Raw genomic sequence first — 22,636 nt, forward strand, 5'->3', positions numbered from 1 at the left:
CACCAAGGCAAAAACTGTATTTTTCTCTTGCTGATTTTAGGAGGTGTTTTCTTATCTTTGACCTTGAAACATATTTTGTCAACTAATAGATATCTAAATGAAAAAGCAGGAAATTTTAGAACACAGCAGAGAATTTTTGTGCTGTGCACAGTGTGCTATTTTGGAGAATATCAAAGTCCAAACAACTGTTGACATGTTTGCTTTCTGAAGTTGAGGGGGGAAAGGCTTCTTCTGATGAGGGGTTGAATAACCAATGCTTTATATTTGCAAGGTTTTGAACAAAGGATCATATTGATGATTTGAGTAGTTGGAAGACTCCTTGTGAATTCCATTCACTATTTTGCTATTATTTAAACACTAGAAAAATCTCACTGAAAATCAGTGCTCAATTTACTAGGAGGCTGCCTGTTTGCAAAAAAATCTCATTGTTTCTGCAGTGTCTGGTGTCACTTAGAGTAGGAGTTTTTTGCCCCATTAAAATCATGCAGCAAGAAAAGCCTGCAAAAGAGGTGTAGGCTGCTATGCCTTTCATTTTGTTGATACCCAGAGAACTATGGTTTTCTTCCTCCTCTAGCCTATGTCTCTGTTATTGTCCTTGTTTTGTTTGTTAGCAGACTTGAGCTTCTCATTCTTTTCTGCCAGAAAGATCTTGAAAATCAGTGGAATAGATCAAAGTGTTTCTAGCTGAAATTGAGATAATTGGTTTCACTAGTTACTGGGGGTTTGTTTTGTTTTTGTTGTGGTTTTTTTAAGAGCATGATGCTGTAAACATCCAAGAATAGCTGGTAACTACAGCATAGTGTTTTGGATTGAAGTCAGACTGACTGTGACAGGGAGTCCCTATTAGATGTATATAGTGTTAATGTCTTCAGTGAGTGAAATTCTCCTTCTGTTCTTGTCATTTGTTAAGATTTGGAAGCCAAATAACTTGTAGGGCCTTGATATCTTAAGTGCCAAAGCCTTTCTTTGCAAGAACAGTACAGTTACACAAAGACCTTTGCCTTTTTACATTGAAGAATCTCTTCTAAAGAGCTCTAAAAATCTTCAGGGAAGTGGCTAGGAGACAGTAGATTCTGTAGAGGGAATCTAATTCTTTTCTTCTGTACAGAAAGCAGGTAGGTTGATTTGGTGAGATGTAAGGATGCTTGTCTGCTAGGGTGCAGCTATGAGAACTAGAATGTAGAAGGGTTTTATTGTTGACATTTTTAATTCAGAGAAAGAAAATCATACTAAGATCCGTTTCATTGTTTGCTGGATGCCATGCCAATGAAGGTATTAATCCTTCTTGGATTTAAAATCTGTTAACCTGTACCCCTCTATTGGGTTACCTGCTATTATCACAACACAGTAAAGACTATTCTGTTGTTCTGTAATATATAGATGAAAAACTGCAGTTTTTTATATTCTTAGGATAAGCCAACAGTATAAAAATCTGTACTTCAAGAGCTACATTAGCAGAAGATTATGGTTGGAAATCCAAGGACTGAGAAGTTAGGAAGCAAAAAATTGTTGGTAGTTTCATAGCTCAGTGTCTTGTGTGTACTTTACTTCAATGCAAACTTTTGTAATAAAGTCACTTATTAGGTCCCAATTTCAAGGTTATAACCTGAGAATTTCTGGCATCTCTGAAAACAGTGTCCTGAGAAGATTTATCTGTTTCAGACAGGTTTGGGTTATTTTTTAATGATTATTACACTTTCTGTGTATCAGTTCCTCTTCCATTACAATAGATGCATTTGTTTCTGTTTTGCAGATACTATTTTAAATTTTTGCCTGTTGTACTGGCTTAAATACGAAGCCCATTCACAAAACTGTGAGATTTGGAAAAGGTATGTGTGAGATCCAAGACCTGTGTAGGCTCATGCCTCACCCTTACTAAGAGCTGTGCAGGTGTGTGCAGTTTGGACAGGTCTGTATTTGTGACCAAAACATTTTCCCGTTAGTCTTAGGCTGCCCCTTATGAATGAAGAAGAAATTGTGCTGTCTTGTGAGATGCACTAACTACTTCCTAACAAATAAAATGTCTTAAATAAAAATCTATTACCATGCCTGACAGTTCACAGGTTAGAGCAGGCAAGGGGAATGTGTCATTCCATTTAGTGGTGTCCTCAGCTGTCAAGTGTGCAAACTCCCACTTCAGAGGGGAAAAAGAGGTGGCAGTGACTGTCAGGTGTGACTACCAGGGTCCTTGTTCTGAATGCCCTAACGATCTGTACTGCCATGAATAATCCTCTTGGTTGCTTGCAGCACCTCTGTCAGGGCAAACCTTTTATTAATTATTTATTGAGAGCAATTTTCAGTGCTGTAGGAGCAGTGATCTGCAAATATGTGAGGTAAGAGCTGAAACAATGCATTTGTGTAATCCGCTCTTACAAGACAACCTTTCCAAAACTCAAAATAAACTATTTACTTTATAGACCTCTGGGTAGCAGGAGTGTATTTTTAAGTCTAGCACAGGGATGGTATAACGAGATGACTTGGAAATTGGAGCTAGATAACACTGAGTGGAAGGAAGTTCTCCACATTTTTAGTGGCAGGTCTAATTAACCACCTGGAATCTGATGGGTCTTCTATCAGCTGAAGTCTTTAAATCACTGCTGATAGTCTTTCTAAAATTAATTACATAGCTCAAAAGAGAGTCACAGACTTTGATACAGAGATGACAGAATTAATTCCTTTGGCTTGTATTATACAGGAGCTAGACGATAAATGCCCTGGAAGTACACTGCTGCTCTCTGAATTACTTTTATGAATAACTTAAATATTATTCTGAAGTTTATAAGAGGCTAAAATAGCAATTTTTATAATTATAGTATGGTCAGGACAAATTTAATTGGTTGAAACTCTGGCTTTAAAAATGCATTGTTTACATTTTCCCCTTAATTAATTGCAAAACTATGATGAATCTTTATTAGCAATTTTTGTAAAAATTGGAGTTTTCAGAAGGAATTTAAATAGAGTTAAATATTACAGTTTTGCATGTCAGAAACTACTCAGTTGTTGTAAGAAAAATGCAACAAACCCAAAAACCAGTAAACACCATCGCATTTTTTTAACAGTCCAGAGAACTGAAGAATCACAGAATCTTAGGGGTTGGAAGGGACTTTGAAGGATCATCTAGTCCAGCCCCCCTGCCAGAGCAGGATCACCCAGAGCACATCACACAGGAACACGTCCAGGAGGGTTTTGAATGTCTCCAGTGAAGGAGACTCCACAACCTCTCTGGGCAGCCTGTTACTCTCACAGTAAAGAAGACTTTTTCTGATGTTTACATGGAACCTCTTATGTTCCAGTTTGCACCAATTGCCCCTTGTCCTATCACTAGACATCACTGAAAAAGAAACAGTAAATATTTCAGTTTATTTTTTATATGAGTTTAGCTGTGACTTTAATTATTCTGGTTTGTGTTCAGTGAAATTTGACAACAACAACTCATTGTCAGTTCAGGTTAACAGAGCAATGGTTTGACCAGGGTTTCAGTATGGATTCAGTGCAGCACCCTAGTTATGATTTTTAGCATTACAGGTCTTGACAACTGAAAAATGAGGTTCATAGTTTTGTAAAATCTCAGCATTCCTGTAGTCATTGCACTTAAAAAATAAGACTGATTAGGAACAAAAGCTTCTCAGTATTCACAACATCAAGTGTGACTAATCGGATGAATAAAGAAATTTGTGGACATTTTTTTTGGAGGAAGTTTCTTACGGTATGAATTTGTACATGTTGTGAATCAGAAGGTGCTGTCCTTCAAGGCAGTCCATCTGAATAAAAACCTATGACCACGGTGAGCATATTACAGGACATATTACAGGCTTCTGTTGTGTGCATCTCTGGTAATTGCTGACTCACTTTATTTTTTTTTTTCCTTCGTTTTTCCGTAGCATGGTATAAATATGTTTCATCATTTTTTCAATATGTCCAATTATGAGTGTAATTGAAGACTAAAGAAAGAAGGAAAAATCCTTTTCCCTCCTTTGTATTTAAAAAAGTAAAGTATAAATGCATATAGGAATATACTTACACTTCTTAGCTTTTTATATACATGCTTGTAAATATACTTGCTTTTCCTAAGAGCTCAGGGTTCTTGCATAATGTGAGCAGCTGTTCCTGAAGTCTTGACATCAATCTGGATACAGTGCAAAAATATCCAAGTTCCCTATTATGCAGCTGATTTATGTCCACTGAGTGTTCTGCACCTTGCTACTATCTGTCCCCTGGCACACTGCATAGATAGAATAATAGGGGAACATGCCAGTCAACTACCAACAGTGTAGATGGTAGCTTTCTGATCCACAGAACAGCATCAGGTGTTCTTCAACTTGTTAAAGATTTCTGACTCTTTTTTCATTTGATAATATTAAATCTGTTACAAAGACTAAACATTGTTGTGAACTGAATTTAAGGAATCTAGAGATTCTAGAGAACCTAGAAAGAAAATTTGAGAAATTAATATTAAAAGGTAGAGAATGTATTAGCTCTATATAAAGTGTATTATGCTAATTATCTGGTTAAAAAAAATAAGTCAAGGCTTCAGCTGAGATAATTGGTGAAAAACTTACTTCAGCAGGACTCTTGCATAGGAAATCGTACATGCTCACAGGCAGCTAGCTCAGCTTTGCATTATCTGACTGAGGAACTTCATTGTCCATTTTGATATGAACTCCATCCTTTTTTGCTGTGTTTTTACATGGTACTCTAAGCGAACAGAAGGAAGTGCAGGATTGAGGGGAGTTCCAGTCAGATTTTTAATTTCTGTTCTTTCCTACTTAGATGTTTGAGATTACTTGTTTTCCTTGTTGCATCGTATGTATAATAGCGGCTTCAGTTTAACCATGTAGTGATTGATCAGGTATTTTCAGTGGCTTGCTCTAGATGCCCTGTCCAAGTCAGGTAGCACTGCAGTATTTTTGGACAGGAGTGCTCACAGCCCTCAGTTGGGTCTGAGAAGTGCCTGCAAGGTCAAGAGAAGTGTTGTTCAGGTAGCTTCTGAGTCTGCAAGCTGTTCTATTTGGCTCTGATTGTCTGTGCATTTGGAATAGTCCATGGGGGACAGGATTACCAATAGAGTAGATCCTGGCCTTCTCTGTGTAAAAATACCTGTTATTTGTATTTACTATCTATCTGCATTCAGGGCCAAATGTCTTCACTGAGCTGACAGGCAGTTCTCTGCTATTTCATGTTGGGAAATAAATTAAAAACCTTTACTTGTTTGGAAAGCAAACTGAGATGCAAAATGTATGTGAAAGGTGCATATGTTAGGGCAGATTCTAAAAGCCTTCATTAGATAACTTCTCAGCAGAAATCTTGTTTCAGGCTAGATTTTTAAAAGTTCTTTCTGGTCATCTGGAAACAAATACTATAGAGAAGAACTGGTTACACTTTCTTCTCAGACATCTCTTCAGTGTTTGTTCAGGACCCTCTGCTCAGGTTACAGCAGTGGGAGTCAGTGGTTTGCTATCGTTGCCTGTCTAATATGAATAATAATGCTTGTTTTGCCCCAAGAAGCAGGTCATAGAATTGGAATTGTGTTTTCTTTTTGATGTCTCGGATGGAACACAAAATTATGGAAACAGTTTTCTTTTTACTGTGACATTGACAGTATTAGTGAAGTCTGTGATACACAAATATGCACAAAACCCTACAGCTACAAGAAGAACCTCTTGAAAGATGGTGGAGATTTTTTTTTTCTCCTTCTGCTACAAGGAGGACCTTCCTGTTCTTAAGAAATGTTCTTGTAAGAGAGAGGTATAGGTAATCTGAGCAGGGAACTCACTCTTTTTAGGAATATATAGGTTAATGTCTGCCTCAGCGATAGAAACCATTTGTCTAGAGTGAAAACTTCTCAAGGATCAGGAGAACATAGACTGCCTTGCATAATTTCTTATTGAGGGTAAAGCTATTTAGGAAGAGCAGTTTTGTTTTCTGTTTATTGGTAAACACACAGGCTTTAAGATTTTAGGTAAATTAAACCCCACTAAAAGTAGCATTATCATATATCGACTTTCACCATCTATGTTTTGAAGTCTTTGAAGTCCCTCCTGAAGTTCATGTCGGAATGACCAATTCTCATAAAGTTCAACTTCTACCTAGAAAGGGTTTTCTGTCTGGTTTCAGTGATTTATTCACTGAGATACTGTGGATTTGTGTGTCTCCAGTTGTGCGAGGTTGGTTCTTGTCTGGGTGCCTTGTAAGGTGTTTGAACAATTGCCTGGGAATTCCTGTAATGGCTCTAATCAATTGGCCATGGGACATTCAGTTGGAGTCATAGTTCTTCTGGAGTTACAGATGCACAGAAATCCTAGATGTTTTGACAGCATGAGTTTGGATCAGATGTACCATACATGTGCAATAGGAGTGATTTGCACCTGGCTGATAAACCCAGCTTGCATGAGACAGAGAACTTTGTGTGCCATCTCACCTAAATACCGGGTTTGTTTTTGTATCAGGAAAATCCTAAATGGCAATGTAAGACATCATTAAAGATTTCTTCCTGTATTCAATTTCCAATGCAGCAGCTTCTAGAGAACCTAACTAGAAATAGTGGGGGTGGGGTTGGGACCGTATTGCAGTGGGCAGCATATGGAGCAAGTCAGTCTTCTACTTGGTGCCAGCTGGGACAGGACAGCAAATGTTGAGGAGATGACTAGGTAGCTCTGTGGATATGCAAGGCAGCAAAGAAACTGGATCTATTTGCAGAGACACTTGATTATTGGTAGCCATCCATACATCCAGCCCTGGACCAATGTCTCTTTTCAGAGAGACTCTAATTTCTTTTAGTCTGTAAGGTTCTGTTTGAATTGTGACTTTTTAGGCTTTGAATTCGCATTTGGCTACAATTAAACATTGTTGTCCTCATTAGCTTCCTTGAGTTTTTATAATGATTCTTGTCCTTTTTTTAACTACTGTGTAAACGTGGGATTTTGTACAGTTGTCTGTTTGGGATTATTAAAGCTTCAGGTGTGACAGTTCTGTAAAAATAGCAGTAAATAATAAGCACAAACAGAAACATGGGAGGTGCCATCTGAACATTAAGAAGCTCTTTTTCATTGTGAGGGTGACCAGGTACTGGCACAGGATGTTCAGAGGTACTGTGGAATCTCCATCATTGAAGATACTTAAAAGCTGGATGTGGTCCTGGGCAACTGGCTCTAGGTGACCCTGACCTGCAGAGCTTCCTGCCAACCTCAGTGCTGATTCTGTGAAATTCTCTGATGAGCTCTCCCCCAAAGCACTCCCCCTCTGCCCATCAAAAAACCTCACACTTTTCCCTATTATGTGAGTAATTCGGGGATGTAATTTGAGAGATGGAAAAAATGCACGTGAACCATAGAACGGTTTGGGTTGGAAGAGACCTTAAAGATGGTCTAATTCCAACAGCCCTGCATGGGCAGGGTCACTTCCCACTAGACCAGGTTGCTCTGAGCCCCATCCAACCTGGCCTTGAGCACTTCCAGAGATGGGGCAGCCACCGCTTCTCTGAGCAACCTGGGCCAGTGTCTCATCACCCTCACAGTGAAGAATTTCCTCAGATTCTTGAGAAGCACGGTGCAAATTGTGGGCTTGTTTTTTATTCTGAAATACTTGGTCTGCTCTGAGCAGCATCAGCTGTCCGGAACATCAGATTATTCTACACAAAGTAAATTTCTGCTAGGGCTTTAGTGAAGCTGTTTATGACTTTTGTAAATGCTATCCCAGTGATGATCTACAGTGTCCTGAAGTCTGCTCAAGTGTTAATTGGTTTATTGTTTTGCATAGTATATTAAAAGCTTTTCTGTTCTGTTTAAAGTTTGAGCTGTAGTTCAGTTCTTACAATGCCTCACTTGGAAAGCAGAGTTACAAAGCAGGAACTGAGGATGTCATATCCCTTTTCTGCCATGTTGTTGCCTTGGTGTTACTATCTGTTTTACACCGATGATAGATGAACATGTTAAAAGAGAGAGTGAAAGACAACTAGGTTTTATTTACTTATTTTTAGGCATCTTGTCCTCTTCTTATGGTGGGTTTTTTGTTTCAGTTTGTGTGTCAGTGGTAAATACTACAATTAAGTTAAGGTCACCTAGTTGAAGTTAGGGGCCCAGTTTGCCAGATACTGTTATTATTTTGTTATATGTGAAGTTTTGTTGAAACAGCATTGGAGGCTCTTTTGTGCTATTTGATATAATGATAGTGCAGCTCTGTGCAACTTGAAACTTCATTTATGGTCAACTCCACTGTTTTGACTCCAGCCTATAGCTTAACTCACTTCCAGCTGCAAGCCCCATTATGTTTTCTGACTGCTACAGTTGAGTCTGTTTTTTCCTGTGTTGCTTAGTGTCCTTCTATTCAGTAACACAGTTGCTCAGTTGGGGATTTTAGGCAGAGACTGTTTTATTCTTGAACAGCTTTTTACTTCTGCAAGATGACAGTCTTTCTAATGAATGTGAAGCTGTGTGCTTTCTGGGCACTGTTTCATTTTATTCATATGTAAAGATATTGTGATATCATTATGAAACACCTTTGTCTTTTCTGGAAGGGTGATATATTTTACTGAAGCGTACAAATTGGACTTGGTGATCTTAGAGGTCTTTTTCAACTGTGACGATTCTGTCATTCTGTGAAGTGTATATATAAATTGTTGTATATGTGATTCTTCGTTAGTCAGTGGACTATGTAAAAGGTCAGCCTTCTAACATGCAAGATGAGATTTCTTTCAATGCAAAGGTAGAGTTGATGAAACCTAGGTAGACTTGGGGAGTATTTTTTTCCTTGATCAGAATTCAGTCACTTATAGTCAAGGTAAAGATTTTTTTTTTTCTCTAGATTCAGATACTATGTATGTTACCAGGCAATTGTGGTTTTATGTTGTGCCTTCTGTTCTTTGTAAACAACCCGTAACTCATCTCTCTCCAACTGTCTTGCTTACACAAAATGAAATCTTTAGCAAACTGAAATGCAAAAATATACTTCTCTTTAAAGTGAATACTTGCAATTGTACAAAATTGGTTTTCTGATAGATCTCTGCAAGTGGGCAAGTTGTTACAGTGAAGAGTCAATCTTACTTAAATTACACGTTAATTATATCTTCTGAACGGTTTTGAATCACTTTGATCTGTACTTCTAACACTTCTTTTGTTCTCTAAGTCGACCTTTGTACAGCAATTCGTAGCTCATTACTTTGTCACTACAGCAAGTGACTGTATTTTGAAATGTTGCATTTGGTTATTTGAAAGATTTGAAGTGCCTGAGATTGTACCAATGAAAAGTGTTTCTATAAATGACTGGTTCACCTGATGGTACTTACACACATTCTGAGGGCAGCTGGCAAAGGAGTGAACCTGAGTGGGATCAAGTTCAAAATATCTGGCAGACTTACCCTTCTCCACACTGCCAACAGAACATGTGATAGATTCATCTAAACTCTATGAAGAGTTGGAGAAGGTGGGACTGTGTGTTAAAAACTCTTGCCTGTTGTCATAGTAACCTCTGACACTGAATGCTTTCTCTTTTTTTTTTCTGTTAAAAAAATTAATAATAATTTCTCAAGATCTTGCAGGTTAAATGAAGGCATGAAATAAATGGTGCTGGAAGGTTTTTGAAATTAAATGGAACTTAATTACCTTACAGTCTATTTTTTCATTATGATCTACTTGTGTTTTATTATATACTGCTTAATGCATGTGACAAAACTAGAAAGAGGTGTGTGTCATCTGTTGTAATTTGACTTCTTCCTGCCAGGGAAGGAAGAGAAGAATCGATAAGTTGAGAAGTTTAGGGGGGGAAAAGTCTTGATAATATGGAATGTCCTCTAGAAAATTTCTTAATGGTTTCTGGTTTTTGTTTGTTTATTTTTTGTTTTTAAATTAATTCCTCCTAACTTTTGGTAGAAATTAATAAAACAAAGGCATTTGTTATAAACATGTTTCCCATCCCCCACCCTAAAATTATGGAACTTCTTTTCTCTGTCTTTCGCTAAAACATCTGGGTCTCGGTGGAATAAGCCAATAAGCAAGTTAAATGCAGTGTTACATTCTGTGTTGTCAGATGTCTTCGAACTGCCAGGAAGAAGAATATTAAATCAATCCTTTAGGCTCTAGCTGCATGGCTTACAGAGGGGTTAATGACTCATGTATATCAAGTTCTCTGTTTTGAATTGACAGCTTATGCCAAATGGGGGAAAAAAAGTGGTGTTAGTGATGTTAGTTACTAGATTATCTATAGATAAAAGTATGTATATTTCTATCTATGTAAGTATACCAGTAATATACAGGCATATGTAACATAGATGCAGTATAGATATACCTATATATTACATATAGATTTTATAGGCATATAATAGCAATATACATTTCGATATGTACATAACTTTTTTCTGTCCATAAAAACATATTTTTTATATTTATGGCACATCTTTTCTACTGTGTTTGATTCTAGTTATTAGAATGCTTGTACATTTATTTGCATTTTACTTGGTAAGCTGCTAAAAAATAATAGTACATATGGGGGGATTGTGCTGTCTTATAAATCGGGAGGACAACTGGCAAATAAAAAGCATCTGTTTAAGAGATTGAGGTAAGCAGTTCAGCTATAGAGAATAATAATTTTCTTACTGTCTACATTTTATAAAGAAATCTGTGGAAAATATCTGACTTCAGAATATAGGAAATGAGTAACGAAAGAAATATGTGATATGCTAGAATATGCTAGATAGTTACGTATGTAAGACTGACTTTTTTTTTCAGTCTATGTCAAGGTGACTTTTACTGTAGTTTAGGTGCTTTATAATGTTGCCTTCCTTAAACATTGCAAAAGATCTAGTTCAGTGAAGAAGACAAAAAAAATGTAATCTAGAAATATGAATATCTAACATACTCCTGTTTTCTTTTTGTTAATTTCTTCCAATAGTTTAAGACACAGAGGAAGAGGTGGGGATGTGGGGTTATTTGGTTAATGGGTTGGTTGGCATGATGATAAATATTTTGGGGTTTTTAGGTGAGTTTTGATACCAGCTGGTGTGCAGATCTGTGTGTGCTACATAGCAGGGTGGATTCAAGAAATCTCTTTGTTGGAAAGCTTACAACATATACTGTGTGTATACTGGTACGTTTCAGTAACAGATTAAATTTGTCAGTAAGCTTTAGATTATTTTCCATGTGTAAATATGTTTTCTTTATTCTGTTGAAGTTTGTTTCTAGGTGATGAGGCTGTGTCAGAGCTCACTTTGCAGAAAAAATGTTTTTGGCCTGGTGGTAGAATATGAAAGCTGCTTGCAAATGCTCTACAGCAAAAATGAGAACTGCAAAATATATATTTTTATAGGTATTAGTGTATGTTTGTGTGTTTTGAGTACTAAGATAGCTGTTGCTAATTTCAGAGCAGAGCACGGATCTGGCCTGGGTATTGTGTGTCAGATGAGAGAGTTAATTAAATGGGGAATTCCAGGGCTGGATGGTGAAAAGAAAGTGAATCAATTTCTCTTCAGTTGATAAATCCTTTTAAGTTTAGCATAGTTATTTCCATTTTAGAGGTGATACAGGAAAGTAAAGTTACTTACATGTTACAGACCCATGCAAACTAGAAACTGAGAGTGCCTATTAATTGAACTGCAGTATGGGTGCCTGTGGGGCTGGAGTTGCCAATTAAGCATCTCCCCATGCCATCAGGCAGACAAACAGCTTTATAATCTTTCCAGGTCAGCTCTGGGCATGGATAAATACCTGTTATGCTTAAAATACCCCTTTTATTTGAACAGTGTGTGTTCCAATGTGCAAATTCATGACCCACTTTAACAGTGTTCAGATGTGCTTTGTTAAATTTCTGAGATTCCTCCTTCCTCCCTTTGCACTTAAATGAAGTTTTGCCTTTGCCTGCAATAGCTGGAAACATTGAGAGAAAGGAGAGGAAATAGAGGGATAGATTAGAGGCAAGCGTTGTTTTGTGTCCCACTGAAATGCAAGCTGACTTATAATGTGCCAGGATGTACAAGCAGGAGGAAAAGAGAAGTGTGTGAGCAGAGGTGAAGAACTGTCATTGCCCTCCAACTACTAAATAGGCAGAGGAGTCTGATGTCATTGTGACCATAGGAACAAAAAACCCCACAGAGATGCTAGGCTTGATTAGATCAGTTCATAAATTTGGTTTTGCTTTCCTCTTTGCACTACCAGCTTTGATGCAAAAGCTGATGTAATGCAAGCACCCTCAGTAAAAGTGCAAAACAACCATGTTGTATTTTTTTAGCTTCAGAGAGGATTCTTTGTTATAGAAGGCAATGGTGATTTTGCCACCCATTTCAGTAAGTACTTTTCATAACAGTTGACTAGATGACATCAGCAGGACTGGCAGAGACACATTTCCATCTTTTGATGCTGCTTCTAGTACAATCCGTAGTTGAAATGGAAAATTTTACTTCTTCATCCTCTTTTACATGTACACAGGAACTCAAATAGAGAAGAATGGAAGTCCTGCGTTATTTTAATGTATTGAAATGTGCAAATAATTTCCTTTTTTTTCTTGTTGAACTTCCTGCCAGTGTATATGAGAAATTGATTTGGTCCCATTAAGAATGCTTATTGCAGCAGGATGCCCAGCTTGCTCCACTGAGGGGCTTTGTGCTCAATTAGGACACCTAGGCTGGCCGATACTGAAACATCTGCTATTTCTCCTTTGCAGCTTGTTTTGGGAATATGGGTAAAAAAAGGTGCATTCTTGCAGAGCTATTGACAAAATGAGAGCCTGAATCTGTTTCAATGTAGGTAAAAGATACGTGAGTATATATATTTTAGTTAATTTATCTTGGAGTTTACCAAACTTTTGTGTTGGACAATTTTTAGACTGTCTCTGTTAAATGTTAACTATCAACATAAGATTGGCTATCCTATACATTAAATCTGAATTTCATACTTTCTAAACATTTCCTAAACTATGCTGGTAATGTGGTTTTGGCAAGGACTGAGAAGGTGTGTATTGGGCAGTGCTTGCAATAAAAGTGAACCCTTAAGGATGCTGTGAATATACATTTAGCACATGAGAAAGGACAGTAACGGTTTTCATTATTGTAAGCTATTTATTATAGTGCCAGATGTGGAGGAGGAGGGTCAGCATTGGAGAGGAGCTTAGAATTGTGAAGAAGTGAGTGCACGCTGGGTGGTTTTGCCACAAAAAGGCTCTAAGTATGTAAGCATAAACCATCAGTTTGTCACACTTACCTGAATTGTTGGGCATTTCTGCTTAAAAGCTCTCTTGACTGCTTTTCAATAAGTAATTATGTGGTTTAAAATTTTATTTCCTATGCTATAAAAATAGTTAAAAATCTATTGTTAATATAATACTAAAATAATTGGACAGTTCTGTCATTTACAATAGGAAATTTGTAATGTAGTTAATTCTCAAACTAGAAACCAGCTGCCCATAAAAAGCAGTGGGGGATAGAAATTTATAGTTTTCCACAGCATATAGGAAAATTATAGTTAAAAAAAAGAAAAGGGGGGGTGTTGGGGATGGAGGGGGAAGCAGCAAGCATTCAAATTTCCCTGGAAGCTCTGTGTTTATGTAAAGTACAGCAGCTGCAAACTCCCCTCTCTGAATGACCTCAGTACTGAACAAGACAGACTGTTCTGGGTGCAGGTGTGATTACTGAATTATTTGTTCTGTTTTAGTGTCAGTCAGTTACAGTGAGGTATTCTGGGTAAAATTTGTATCCACTGAATAAAGTGAATTGGTATATTTGGTATTCCATGGTTTGCTATGTGCCTTCCTGCTATTGCAGGAATGGTTTATTTTATTCTGTTGAATTACATTAGTTAGATAGGACGGACAAGAGGAAGTGACTCCAGCTATCATCTCTGAATACATTGGGCAGGCAGACAGAAGGGCAGGATTGTACTGAAGATGGAGCAGGGCAAAAAAGATAGTTTTGACAGCTGACTTTGTCATCTTTTCAAAGTGGTTTGCATATGCTGTTTGAATGGGAAATTTTAAGATTCTTCTCTGTGCTTCATGAGAAATACAGCTGTGAAAAATGCTCACTTCTAACTCATATGTATCCAGTCAGCCTTAGTTTGAATTTGACTATTCTTGTGAAGCTGTGGTTAGCCAAGCTACTTTAGATCACATTGATCTTTGCCAGGTGTAAGTACCTATCTATGTTTTTTATGCCTTTTGTCTCTTACCAGTTTATGAAGTTCTATAGAAAGATCCTTCATTTGTGTTTGGTTTAGACTGCCAGAGAGCAGGACTATATGTGCTGAAACCTGGCTACTTTTCTCATGCTTTTTTCCAATCAGACTAAGGGGAAGCCAGGTTCTTGACCACCTAATTTTTTGGTTCCATGTGTGTAGGGTGTAGGCTTTTCAGTCTCTTGGAAGAATCAGCACAGATCTAGAAACTACAAAAGGAAGTCCTTCTAGAAACATGAATGTAATTTTTTCCAAATAATTTATGAGAAATTTGGTGTCTGCTTTGGCAACTATTAAAGAGAGAAACTACTTATTCACCATAAGATACATGACTTCAGCCACTAAGTCCACCTAGCACTTTTCAGAAGCTTCTCCCTTTATATCACCTGAAGTGCAATAAAAGGGATATAGTGTTCCAGATGACTTGTAATCTGATAAGGGCTACAGGGAATGGTGGTATTGCTCTGCATTTGAGATCTCAGTCTTCTGTGGATCCATTATCTGTTACTTCTCTGTAAAAACATGGTAATGGCATGACTGTTGGAGTCATGTCAGGCAGAAATGTGTTTTGAGAATTTGATAAAATTTATTATAAAAATGAAAATGGGTTAAGATTCCTATGCAAATAGCAATGTACACATAAACACTCTGTTATGCTAAATGACCATGCTGTTGCACTCTGTGCTTTATTAGGTAAGAAACAGATGAAAGATGGAAGGAAGTTTGCAGAAACTGACTGGTTTTAAACCCTGATTCTTGTTTCTGATCCAGTTCAATTACTTTAAATGATATGACTCTAACTAAAGACATGCAGGGAGATAGATTACACATCTCTGAGAATTTAAGAAAGGTTTTATGTAACTCATGAATGATAAATTAGCTTGATTGGCTGGTACAAGTCAAATGAATGTGTAATCCAGTGTACTTACTCATAGCACATAGATAGCATGGTTCTCCTGAGCGTAAGAATTGCTTGCTAGCTGTTTTTCTCTTAAACTATCTAAAGCAGACCAATCTTCCTCATGGCATCAGAAATGTATTCATGGCAGGACTTGGAAACACATCAACATTTCTAATGGTGGGAACATATAGATGGCCAGTTATTGTGCCTCAGAATGATACTTGGTCCCACAGTCACTGTCTGTTAGTATGCCAAGCACTAGGGTACAGACCCATATTAAGGTGCAGGAAGGATCTTTCCCGGAAATAGAACCACAAATGTATTTGTATTTATTTGCCTGTCTGCCTTCTGGGGGGTAGATGCTGATTTCAGGTTAATGGACTTGATCTGATGCATTGAGGGCATAAAGGTTAGGTGTGATACTGTTAGGGGCATGTTGATCTTCAGCAGGTACTGTAGCTTGTGCTTGAGTCACTTCTGCCTACTGTTGAGAAAAAACATGTGCAACAATACAGTATTCAGCGTGTGCTTGGAGCTTGATGAAGGTGGAAAGCTAGTTTTAGAGTTGTTGATGGTATGCTAGCTATTCTGCACTAATAGCCTGAGTATGTGTTCTTACCAGTGTTGGACATTTTGCTTCAGAAAAGGCACTGTGCTGGAAATAGTGTTCTGTATATCTGTTCTTTTGTTAGATTGCTTAAGGTAGAGTGGAGAGTCATCCTGCTTTTTTAATAACAAAATCCGACACATCTGAGGCTATGGTGGCCAGCTGAAAGAAGACACTGAAATACCCCAGTAACTGCGGTAGTGCCATTCAGACAGTTGTATATAACTCTAGAGCAATTAGAATTGTTCTGTGATCACCTGTGAACTTGTTTGTATGTTTTTCTTAATTATGTTCTTTAAGGTAAGACAGTGAGCTCTGTAACTGCTCCAGAAGAAAAGGGTCTGGAAAGAAAGTTCTGTCTTTGATAGATAAGTTATCAGGTAATAGTGGCAGCAGGGGAGCTTCTTTATATTAAAGATATTTATCTGAACAAGTCTTTATTAACTAAGTTACACCTGAATTTGGAGTTACAGATTCAGAGGAAGGAAATTATTTTCATGTCTTAAGCTCTTAGTCACTAAAACCAGAAAAATGGCTGCTTTTAGTTATTCTCTAAAGTGCTGTTGCTTTTGATATGCAAATGGTGCACTGTACCATATAACCTCAGTGTTCTAGAGAGCAAATGGAAGGACAGAGAAAAATATGTGTGGTGCAGGAATACAAATGATAGGAAAACAGGGTTCCTGCTCTCTTTCACAATTCAGTCCTAAATGCCACTAAAGTGAAAAGAGATCAAATCAGTTTGGACTCTGAGGGCAAGGATTACCCTGCGTGATAAGGGACATTAGAGAATTTCTGCATGTAATGAATATAAAAGGTAACTGAGCTGAGTGAATGTTAAAGCAGCTGTAGGGAGCAGTAATAGAACTGAGTGGGTTGTAGCTGAGCGACAGCTCATCATATAATCATCATGTTTTCCACTTAGAGCATCTCTGAAAAACACGAAAAAGGATATAATTTTTTTTTTCTTGCTCTAACAAGAGATTTTGAGTAATATTTTGGAAAACCTTCATTGACATTTGAGCTATAGAGATGTGTTTTGAGTGATAGAAGAGCTTTGTCTGTGGTTCAAAATGTGTTCTCCCTCCCCCACCTCATTAAATCATACAGAGAATTTCCCCTAGTCATTCTTTTTCCTTAAATGTCTTCTCTTGTGCAGAGGTCAGACTTGCTCTGCTGGCATTTCAGGATGCAGACGCAGTCTCTTAGCCACGCACAGCGGGCTGTGTGTCCCTGTGTCTTTGACGTGCTCTGTTCCTTCTCCCACCCACCCTCAGCCCTGAGCAGCTGCTGGTGATGAGCACAGACAGGCAGCAAACCAAGGAACTCCCTCAGTGTGGTCCATCCCGATGGCCATGGATCAGCCATACCTTGTTGATGAGGCAGGCCACAGTCTGCATTTCTTCTCACTCAATCCTCCATGCTAATAAGCTGGTGGAGGAGAAACAAAGCTTTCATTGAAATACAAAGCAGTAGCAGGTTCCCAGTTTCTACAGGAAGCTCTCATTAACTTTCAAGTCAATTTTTATAAATATTTTTTTTATTTTTATTTCCATTATCTGGAAAGTGGCAATGGGAAAATTACTTGATTTGGTGAAGTGGAATTTAAAGAAAAATAGTCTCATGAGATGAAACTAAAATCAATAGGAGACTGCTTTATGCTGTGAGTCTTCAGGCAACAGTATATCCTGTGTGCTCTAGGTTGTGTTACATTTCCTCATCCAGTAGTGAGCAGAAAGGTCCTTTCACACCTGATTAGATACCTTGAAGTATGGTATGATAACCACTCTTCATTAATGGGCTTTGGAGCTTGTCAAGTTTTGTATCTAGAGGTGTGTTTAATAGAGTATGATTCTTTCAAAAGAGAAATTGCATTTACTATTTCTAAAGGTGAAGCTATCTAAGTGAAGTTGATGTTGTGAAGATATCTTGAGGGGTAAAATTGTGGCTCTGTTTTTCCTGCAAAGTCAGCAAACTGAGTAGTTGGTGTAGAGGGCAAGAGTAACTTGAATTGCTTGCACTTAGTATTCTTTTAGAAGAGGGTTGCTCTGTTTGTAATTGCAATGCACTCCATTTACTTACTATAGCTTGCACAGCAAATAGGTTTTCCTAATGTGGTCCACCACTGAAGTGTTTGTGTGTTTGTAAATTACTTTGCTGATGACTTTCAGAGCAAGTTAATAATATAGCTTCAGTTACTGTTGTGGGTATTTTGCATGTGTAAAAAAATTAGAAATAGCTTTTTCTGAGAAATTTATTGCAGGTACGTTAATTAGAAGTGATCATAAATTAATATATAATTCAAGTAAAAGTCATTAAACTTTACCACCTAGGAATGAATGAAGGACATACTATTAGATGAGTAGAAGATTTAACTTTGTATGCCCATAATACAGTATGATAGAAAAGAGCTGCGATTAGTGACTTGGATTAGTTAATGTAACAACTGATTAGGCACTAGTCAAAGATCTGTATTCTTGTACCAAAGTCTGAGAGGCTCATGGGAAATGATATTAAACAAGCAAGGCAGATTTTGTGTATATATATGTGCATACACACACATATAAAATATGTTTTATATATTTATTTTAGACTGAAACACATAGTAATATGAAAGTTTTCAAACCACGAGAAATGAGAATCCACAGTTACAAGTCAGTTGCTCTTAGCATTGTTTAAAGGTGAATTGTGTTGATTGATCTTCTCCTGAGATGTTCGTAGATGAAGTTCATGGAAAGTTTTTTGTGACCTTATTGAATTTAAGATTTCTTCCTATGTGTTCCAAAATATTTCAAATGCTCAGTGTCATGGTGTTGATTAGGTGTTTGCTTTCATGTGAACAATCTAACGATGTTAAGAAAACTAATCATCGAAGTAGATTTGTATTAATTTAGACTCTTATAAAGATAAAATAAATGAAAATGTGATTTTAAAAGTATCCTTTTCATATTCTAAACCAAATTATAATTATTTTAATACCTATGTTGATGCACTTGCTGAGTTTGTATTATTCACAAAGAAAATTGTAATTTAATATTTTATGTTAATACTGATGGTGATGTGTGAGAGGAAAAAAAAACTTAGAATTGGAACGTTATGTTTGTGATTTAGGACACAGTAAAATTCTTGAGAGTTTGTAAAAAAAAAAAAAAAAAGTGAATTCACATGCTAACAAAAAGCCAGGACACACCATACTAAATATTTTTTACAAGATTAATATTTTAGTTTACAGATAATCTTTAGCTCATCATTTCATCCAGTTTTTTTTTCATTTTTTTAATTGTTTAAGGGTAAAAAAACATTTTTCAGAAAGCACTTAATAAGTGGTTTACGATGGGAAAAATAATGAAGATTTTAATTGCATGTCTCAGGTTCTTTGTGTTTGGAAATGCGACATCATTGTTATTCCCTGAAACTTATTCCTTTAATGAAAACAAGGCTATGGAGTGACCTTTTATTGAGCTAATAGGTGAAATCAAACAAAAACCAAAAGCATTTTCTTTAAGAAGTTTAACAGAAGTGATAGGAGTTTATCAGGCAAGGCATTTTAAGTATAAAATGTAACCCTTTTTTACGAGGTGTTTTTGTACTCTTTGAGTTCTGATTCCTATTTCTTAAGAAGCTTTAATGCAAATGTATTGATAGTTATTTAGTCTAGATCTACTGGAGTTCAATTTAGGTCTGTAGAATTTTTTAACTTGGAAAAACCAACCCTTTAGAATCCATCTATTTGAGAATTTTGAGCCTTCAATGGCTAGGAAAAAAAAGAGCTATGTATTTGATGGCATTTAAAAAAATAAATATGTACAATAAAGTGTAGGGTGTTCACAGTATTGGGGAAATAAAACCTAGTTTTATAATCTTGTATTTCTGAGTCCTGTCTACAGAGACTTGATGAGAGTAGCTGGCTGCATTTCTGACAGCACGGAAGAGATGGATTAGTTTAATGATTTATAGCTATAGACAGTAAAATAATTTAGTCTTTCTTATTCTTGCCAAAATGTTCCTTGACTGTTGAAAAAAAAGGATCCATCTTTGTTGCACCAGTTTTCTAGGACAGGTAGAATTGGTGCTATTTCCACAGATTTTTATTTGAGATTGCTAAGAAATGTGCTGTCTTGTGTTTGTGGAGATGTTGGGAAACATCCATAGTTTGAATTCAGGTTTTAGCTATTTTATTTCAGAAGATGAATGTAGATAATTTATTACCTTGAGAGTTTAGTTTTGGTAGCTTTCTACCATGGGCCTGGGAAAGTGTCTTTGCTTTGTATGATAAAGAAGTATGTGTTGTATATAAGTTCTTTAATTAAAAAGATAATTTTCCATTGTAAAGAGGTGTCTTTAGCTTTTGACCAGTCAAACAATCATTATGTTTTCCATTACTTCATGCTGTTACTACAAAAGTCAGCAGCAATAAACTTAACCAAGAGGTTTATCATGGGTTAAATTAGAGCTTTGGACAAAAAGACTGCTGCCTCAAAGTGACACACACTAGTGAGAGATAAAGGGAACGTACAGAAAACTTTTCAAGATCCTGGTGATACTGTTTCTGTCAGTGTTCAAATACAATAGCTTTTGCAAAAACTACTGTAGTACCTAATAATGACAAAACCTGAGGTCTGCTATAAGCCACAAACAGGGGCACTTGCAGTATGCCTGTACTGTCTCATTGCAGCCTTTCATGATGGAACTGATCAGGATAAAACTGTATCACAGGGATGCATGTTTGTATTTTGAACTTGGAAGCCTTCAGTATGTATGTTGCTTTGGGCTAATGAAAAAACACATGTAACCATTGTCTGCATTACTACAAGTGTCTGTATTTTATTTTCAGAGAGAGATTTACAAAATTGAGCTTAAACAGCACTATAATCAATATATTGATCATGTGTATCACATAATCAGATGTGAGAAAACACAAAAATTAATAGAGTGAAACCATGCCAAGGTTTTAACTACACCAAAACACGTCATGAATCTTTAGTGAGAAATTGTCACATTTGGGTTATGCAGTAAATAAGTCACAGATTGAAGAATTAATTACCCTTATAGGAACTTGCTGGAAATCTTTGGCTTTTTTATATAAAACTTTCTTGTGATTGTTTCAGTTTGAATCTAGTGCCATTTGGTTTTCTTTCATTTTGTATTAATCATTTGGACAGACTCATCAAATAGCTGAATATGGAATTGAATACTGAGGTCAAATTTGCTTGGATTGGCAATTACAATTTCATTTAAATGTGTAGTGCACTATCATAGATACCTGTGGCTTTTATTGTGGCCTCTGCATTGAAAGACAAGTTTTATATCTCCTATTCCATTGCTTGTGCTGTTGTATGTTTCACCCAATTAAGATAAGACCAATATACTTGCTCTCATTCTCCTAGCCTCTTTTTTATTATCCAATGGCTACATGCCAATGTCCATGGATGGTTTTAGCAGGAGGCTAAGTAACCAGGAGATACCTTTCTTTTTTACTTCACATTTTTGCTATCTTGACAGAGCTATGTTTTGACCAATTTTGTACATTTGCAATGGAAATAGATGTTTTTAATGGCACTTCAGAGAAACTGAGGTGAGTTTGATGGACAGGGATACTCTTCTTCCATGTGTGCTGTTTTCTGGAAGTGTCGATTGAGTTTGAGTATTAAGTGGTTCAGCAGAATGTGAGGGCATCAGAACAGCACAACAAGCTTGGGTTCTCTTTTTGTTTCCACCAACATCATTACTGATGCACCACTGTTTCTCAATGATTTGTGTGTGCGACTGCAATGTACGTTGTGAATGAAGTGGTGGTGGTGGAGAGGAGTCAGACAAACCCAAAGATCTTGAGCACCATTCTTTCAGCTACAAGAATTCTAGCATAATGATGTGTGCTTGTACAATCTGCACATAGCAATGTAAAAACTACAGGGAAATTGAAGTGAAGTTTGGGTAATGTTTTAATCTAGAAGTCTGAAATTAAGACCTTGGCAAGAGTGAAAAAAGTATCTGGACAATCTCTTAAAAACCTATCTTAATTTGGCATTATGGATTGTTTCTTAAAATGTTGGGAACCAAAGGTGTGAACCTTTGGTCAAAAATACCAAGTACAGCTTTGCTTCTGGACTTAAGTAGCCATTTATAAAATCAGGCACGTAAGTGCCTGACTGCATCAAGTTGCCTCATCAGTTTTCACACCTTAAAATGTTATTTTTGTGACCACCACCCCTGCCAAATAATCTGGTGAAGAATATGGAGGATATTAGTTCTTTCAGGTCAGCCTATCATAGTTGTTTTCCGGTTTCAGTGCAATTGCACAGAAAAGTGAGCTTAGACAGTGTTTTAGGTGGCTGACATGAGTTAACCAGGTGAAAGTTCCACTGAACCTGAAAAACAAGCAGTGTCTTAACGGCTTTAAAAATGGCCATTGAAGGTTGTTATATTGAAATAAATTTGTGAGAGAGCATATACTAGGAAAAATATAGCTGAGAGAGTGGAAATGGAAAATAGAAAAGAGATTATCTGTCTTTTTATTAAAATAATATTTAACAAATATGTTGATTTGCTTACATTAATATACAGGTAAATATAAATACATACGTATAAATTTGTTAAGAAAAAGCAAGTTGTATATAGAGAAGAAAGCATTATATGCTGTAAATAGGAGAAAAAAACGAAAAAAATTGGGAGTAAACAAGTGTAAGAATAGTAGCCATAAAAACTTTACAAGATACAATATTTTCAGGTCTTGATTAATGGTATTTAGATGAACAGAGAAGCAGACTTCAGTCAGGGTCAGAAAGGTTGATATTTGGGCAGAGTATCACTAAACAGGCTTTAAAAGAATAGTTGTGCTCATTTTGCTCTCTTGACAGGTAAACTAGATAAAAAGCTAGACAAACTACAACAGGCTCATATGTCCAGTCAGAAAGCAAAATCATATAGGTCATTAAACCATTAAAGTTCACAATTCATAGTCAATACTGAGGATTCTTT

At 36.7% G+C, this 22,636-nt stretch overlaps 1 protein-coding gene across 6 annotated transcripts in view; it reads left to right on the forward strand.

The window, feature by feature from the left end:
* OTUD7A (OTU deubiquitinase 7A) overlaps positions 1 to 22,636 on the forward strand; it is a 117,777-nt gene that overhangs the window by 17,775 nt on the left and 77,366 nt on the right. The gene's annotated exons all lie outside the window — the stretch shown is intronic.

The sequence above is a fragment of the Apus apus genome, chromosome 10 (assembly GCF_020740795.1).
Source record: "Apus apus isolate bApuApu2 chromosome 10, bApuApu2.pri.cur, whole genome shotgun sequence".
Classification (NCBI taxonomy): domain Eukaryota; kingdom Metazoa; phylum Chordata; class Aves; order Apodiformes; family Apodidae; genus Apus; species Apus apus.